This window comes from Phragmites australis, chromosome 1 (genome assembly GCF_958298935.1).
Source record: "Phragmites australis chromosome 1, lpPhrAust1.1, whole genome shotgun sequence".
In the NCBI taxonomy this organism is placed as follows: Eukaryota; Viridiplantae; Streptophyta; class Magnoliopsida; order Poales; family Poaceae; genus Phragmites; species Phragmites australis.
In genome coordinates this window covers 15443477-15450068 of record NC_084921.1, presented here as the reverse complement: position 1 = coordinate 15450068, position 6592 = coordinate 15443477, and the positions used below count along the sequence as shown (strand labels likewise).

At 39.4% G+C, this 6592-nt stretch overlaps 1 pseudogene; it reads right to left on the bottom strand.

Moving 5' to 3' along the window:
- Positions 1–4579: 4579 nt before the first annotated feature.
- LOC133891190 (uncharacterized) lies at positions 4580–6135 on the bottom strand (annotated as a pseudogene).
- Between the last annotated feature and the right edge of the window lie 457 nt (positions 6136–6592).

The following is a 6592-nucleotide window of genomic DNA, read 5'->3' as shown; positions in this document are numbered from 1 at the left end:
GTGCTTGCAAAAATTACCCTTTGCTCTCAAAGGATGTTGATGTGAAAGACAAGCGCATAAAAGACCTAGAGTCTAGATTGGAGAGTACCAGGAGTTCTATGGATGTGTAGCCAAAGTATCCCACCTGCATGATCCTTAAGAACAAGCTCAGTTGGGTTAGAGGGCAAGTTGAAAAGCTCATGGTTGAGAATGAGTACCTCCTTTCTCTTGTAGAGAAGTGCTCAGAAGGGAAAGGCAAAATAGATTTGATCTTGGCCAAGATCAAGATGTGTGCTGATAAAGCTAGGTTAACTTTAGGTTTGGGCTTTGAGAGAGTTACTTACACCAGTTCTAACAAGATTGTTTTCACCTCACCCACTACCCTAGAGTTGGAGAAGGCAAGATCAATACCACACAATCCATGCCAGAAGAGAATAAGACTACCCCTCAACCTACAAAGAAAAAACTCACACCCGAGAGAGCTCCATAGCCTAAGATGGGGGCACCTGTGAAAGAGCCCAGAGTGATCGGCAATTGAGCTCCCGAGAGACTTTACCATTGCACCTACTCTCAGAGGAAAGGTTACTTAGTTGGATTTTGCTTTTGCCGTAGGAGAGATGAGCGGCGTGAGTGGGAGTGAAGTACCCAGGACATGTACCACCCCTCTGCTTGTGTACATGAGCCTTTTCCCTACTCCTACCCACGAGTCTCTAGCACTTTTCAGTGTTTACCTAGAGGCATTGTTCGACATGGATTTTACCATGACTCATATGGTTTTGGTTCACGTGTAAGAGGTTTTGAGTCCTAGCACTTTGGCGAACCAAGTTTTCCTCATCATAGTACTCGCCCCCAGCGTGTTGGTGTTGAGTTGCATGCACCTAGTATTTCTGCTTCAGAGCAGATGACCCAGTACTGGATTCTCATGATGTTTTTGACTAACCCCAGTACTGAGCCATCCACCTTCTATTCTTCTCATATGTAGGTGGCAGGTGGAGATCTAGAGAATAAGTGGCTTATTGACTCTAGTTGTTCGCACCACATAACCTCAACGAAGCATCACGAGTATGTCATATTCGGGGATGATCAGAAAAGTAGAGTGAAGGCTAAAGGGACTGTAAAGGTAAATGAGAGTTTCACTCTCAAAGATGTGTCTTTGGTTGAGCATTTGGGCTACAACCTACTTTCTGTATCTCAGTTGCTAGATAAGGACTTGGAAGTACGCTTCAAGTGCAATACTTCTCGAGTTCTTGGTTCTTCTAGCACTTTAATTTGCAAGATTTCTCGAGTTGAGAGAGCTTTTGGAGCCAATTTTTCTGAGTTTTCTGGTTCTTCTCAGTGTTTACTTGCTCGACCTTCTTTTGAGCTTTGGATGTGGCATAGGAAACTAGGGCATATGAGTTTTGATTTGCTTACTTGTTTGAGTGCCCTAGGCTTGATCCGAGGATTACCCAAGCTCAAGTTTAAGAAGAATCTTATTTGTGCTCTATATTGGCATGACAAGATAGTTGTCTCTTCTCACCCACCAGTCAATCTGGTGATGACTGAATGACTAGGAGAACTTCTCCATATGGACATTGTTGGTCATTCCCGGGTTCATTCGGCGGGTGGGACGTGGTATGTACTTGTTATTATTGATGATTACTCTCGCTACTCTTGGGTCTTCTTTTTTGTAAGCAAGGATGAAATGTTCTCACACTTTTGAAGCTTAGCTATGAGATTTTTCAAAGATTTTTCAAGTATATTGAAAGCAATTTATAGTAATAATAGTACCGAGTTCAAGAACTATCTTTTTGATGCTTTCTGCCTTGAATCAGGGTTCACGTTACCGACCGGAGGTCGATTACCGACCTCCGGCGGTAACCGAAAAACCGTGATAACCGCGGTTACCGGTCAAAAATTCAAAACAATTCGGAGAAAATTCATTCGGCAAAATTTGAATTTTTGCGAAAAAAATCGTGTTTTTGCCCTCTCGGTAACCACTCGGTTTGGGTCGGTTACCGAGCGGTTTGGGTCGGTTACCGAGTGATTTTCTTGCATTTTTGATTTGGTCGGTTACCAAGCGGTTTGGGTCGGTAACCGTTCGGTTTTCTCGATTTATCGAGCGGTTTTATCGAATTTCAGCGCAGTTCAACAAAAAACCTAAAAAAGGGTTCAATCTTGTAAAATCAATAACTAATTCATCTGAGCTTCAAATCAAGTGAAACAAATTTTGTTGGCTTTCTTGTAACATGATCTATATGATAAAAGTATTTATACTCATAAAAAAGTTCAAAATTTTCTGTGAGAAATTTTATTTGTTAAACCAAGTTAAATGCATAGTTTACTCTTTGCTAATCCAAAAATCATGAAACTAATTTTTTTAGTCTTATTACATGATCTTATATCTTTTAAAAATACATGAACTCATGAATTAGTTATTGTAACATGCATGATTGTGTAAATGTGTTGCGACTAGATTAATTCATAACTGACCCATCACACCTCAAAAATTAGTGAAACCACTTTAATTAGCTTATTTATACTATTATTTACATACAAAAAATAATAGTAGATATGAAAAGTTAATAACTGAGCCGCACGCTTCAATTTTTTTATTTTTTTAAACTTCCTCCCTATAGAATATGATGCACATGACATTATTTTTGAATTTTTTTTCACAGAAGGTCTTAGAATTGTGTCTAGTTTTTTTAAATATTTTTTTAATTTTGTTTGAATTTTTGTTATTTTTTCGAATTTCTTGAATTCAAATTTCGGTTACCGTTCGGTTTCTGAAACCGGACCGGACCGAGAAGGTCGGTAACCGCGATTTTTGGGCGGTTACCGACGGTTTTTGAACCCTACCTTGAATATGGTATTGAGCATCAATTTTTTGCTCCACGCATTCCTCAGCAGATTGACATGGTTGAAAGAAAGAACAGAACTTTAGTGGAGATGGCTAGAACGATGCTGATGAGCATCGGACTCCTAGGAAGTTTTAGGCTGAGATCATTAGCACAGCGTGCTACATCTCAAATTGGATTTTCTTGCGCTCGATCTTGAACTTGACTTCTTATGGGTTGCGCTTTGGGAGGAAGCCAAAGGTTTCACATTTGAGAGTTTTTTGTTGTCGGTGCTTCATCCTAAAATGTGGCAATCTTCATAAGTTCGAGTCGCGTTCTTCCGATGACATTTTATTGTGGTATTCTCTTCATAGTCATGCTTACATGGTTTACAATCTTGATACTAACACCATCATAGAATTCTGTGATGTGACCTTTGATGAATCAACCCCCTGTGCTAGTTCTGTCTTTGAGTGTGCAGGTGATCAGGAGATAAGCAAGAGCATCTTTGTAGATAGCGACCTTCCAGCTCTTGGTGACAACGAGGATGATCCACTACTTCCCTCAACCACACATGCTCCAGAGTTGGCTCCTACTTCTTTACTCTAGCAGAGGGTCCTGCAACCTCTACTTCCACTTCAAATGCTCTCGAGCCTACACCAGCTATGTTTGAGGGGGAGGTTCTCTCAAGGTGTGAGGCTCCCCCTCAAACATAGCTGGTGTGAGGCTCCTCAACGCATTAAGCGTCGACACCCTCCACACACGATGATTGGTGATCTCGATGAGAGGGTAACTAAGTCCAAGTCCACTCACCATGCTCATTTTACTGATTCTGTATTCGTTGCTTCCTTTAAGCCCATGATGTTAGACATGCTTTATCTGATTCAAATTGGGTCAATATCATGCATGAAGAGCTTGAAACTTTTGAGAGAAACTAAGTTTTGATCTTTGTAGAGCCACATCTAATGTTCACACCATAAGCACAAAATGGATTTTCAAAAACAAATAGGGGGAGGATGGGTCTGTAGTGAGAAAAAGGCTAGAATAGTGGCTCAGGGTTTCACTCAAATAGAGAGGATAGGCTTTGAAGAGACGTGTGCACAGGTAGCTAAGTTATAAGCCATTTGGATCCTTCTTACTTTTGTGGCATCTCAGGGTTTTGAGGTATATCAAATGGATGTCAAAAGTGCGTTCCCAAATGATTTCATACAGGAAAAGATCTATATCAAACAACCCCCAAATTTTAAACATACCAAATACCCACATAGAGTATGCAAGCTTTAGAAAGCCTTGTATGGGCTTAAACAAGCACTTAGGACATGGTATGGTAGGTTTAGGTCTTTCTTGATTGAGAATGGGTATGTCATGGGATCAGTTGATAAAATTTTATTCACTCTCACATATGACAAATATTTCTTACTTGTTCAGATTTACGTGAATGGTATCATTTTTTTTTCTCTTCTCAATTATGGACAGTATCACAGAGAAACGAATACTAGCATAGTAAATTGAAATGCCTGGAAAACGGAACGATATAAGCGTTAAACAGTGTACGGTCATTAAGGTATTGCCACAGGTTTTAAAAGGTAGAAGGCAGACTGCTGAGGCACAAGAAAACAATAATATATCTACAACGTTTGTCAAGAATATATCTACAACAGAACTGCCCTTTTTAGAAGGATGTTGTCAGAAAAAATACAACACATACTGACGGGAGCAGAAGATTTTTTACTATATCACACTATGTACAAGTCAAATTGAGTAAGTGAAAAATGGAGCATTTAGATGTCCTCGAGTTCAATGCTTGACATGTTATTGCTCAATGATTCAACCATTTCATCAGGTGATTCCTCATTGGCATGTGACATTGGTTCTTGAACTTACATACGGGGGATCTCATCCTGCAATTCTGCTTCAAGCTTCCTGAATTCTTCATCAATATCTCCTTCACCATCTAACGACTGGAGTGATACTGATCCAGCAAAATAGCACGGTCAGAATCTTAAGAAAACACAAAGTACATATAAAAATTCATTAATCTTGTTAGAGCCGAGTGTAAACCAAAGGTCTATATATAGAAGTACATGGGACGCTGAAGTATAAGGCAAAAACAATGTGGGACTAAACCTAGACTAACACTAGCACAAATTATTTCTATAACAAATCCAATCATACGTGTGAAGTTTTCAGTGGAAGCAAGGGTAGCAGGGTGCAGCTCATTGCTCACACTAGACAACTGGGAACATGATCATTTATCCAGCAATATTTACCAGCCAAATACAATGCATACATATATCTTCTTTAATGCTAAGTGCATGCGGCACTCAAATATGTGTCACATCATAAGGTCAATAAAAAAGCCACATGAATGAATGAATAGGTTGCACCACATACCATTAAACAATACCACCTCTGAAAAAAAAATATTAGTTTTAAAAAAAAAATAGAGTAGGTCTGAACCATTTGGATTGGTTGGACTTAGAGTCCGTTTGCTGTTGTTGTGAGGGACCGATCCAGTATTATAGAAGCGGGGCATGAGCTTTTACTCATTTTTGTTGGTTAGGAGATTGTAGATTTTTTTATTGTAGCTAGCAGGTTTTTGTTCGATTTTTTAGGCTAGGTCAGAAGGAAATTCTGTGAGACCCGGTCTCACAGAAAGACTCTCATCTCTGCGTGACACGTATCCTGTACTTCTCTCATATATATTCAATCAGACCGTTGGATCCAGAACGAACGGTGTAGATCAGGGTCTCACGGAGGCCTTTCTGCAGAGGGTCTCATATAATTTTTTTCCGGCTAGGTCTGTTCCTGGTTGTTGTGCTACGCTGTGTTATGGGATCTTAGTTAGTTAGAGAAATATTTGCTATTCCCAATATGTTTTTTGTTACATATTTAAAATGATGCTTCTAACTAATAACTGCACAAAAAAAGCATTTTTGAAAAGCCACTGCAGGAGCCTTGGGCCAAGGCCAAGTTGGATATGGGCAGACTTGGGCTGGATAAGGTTTGGGCTAGGTTAGTTTTGGTTAGACATGGGCGTCGACTTAGGCTCAATTTACAAAATTAGTTAATTAGATTGGACATGACTTTTTTTTAGGGCTCATGTTCTAGTATATAACTCGGACTCCATCAAAACCGCATTATTGTTTTTCCCTAAACAAAGAACTCAGTTTGTAAGATGAAATTCCTCAATTAGAAGCTCTGGAATTTCTAGTAAAGAATCCACAGGTAACAAATTACCAAGGGCAGCATCAACTTCTCTTTGTGCAGCAACAAGCTCATAAACCTCCTTCAGGTGGGCGTTAACTTCCTGTATGCTGACATTGTTCTCTTTCATTGCCTGGATACCAATTTGGATTGCCTCATAGACCTAGTAGCACGTACAGAATTAATTGTTTATGCAACAAGATGCCCACTGTTTGTAATATGTATAGAGTATATACAACTAATTTTAATTAATCTTTATGTGCATTCGTAAAAAAATATTGCACCTTCTTAGTTGATTCAGCACTTGCAATTAGGCTGATAACTTCTTCAAGCCTTTACGACAATTCTGTGCATCCACTCCGGCTTTGGGAGACAATTTAGACTGCCTCACATAACGATAAGCAGCTTGTTTGTCCCCAGACTTGAAGGATGCCAATGCCTTTCTCCTTGAACTATCATAAGATCATATTTTACAAAGCAGACAATTTTAGCATTAGCATTTATCAAAATCCTCAGTAATCATACTAAGTTTATGAACTTTCTCAACCCACATTGGAACTTCCGATCAGTGCAAAGTAACAGCATCG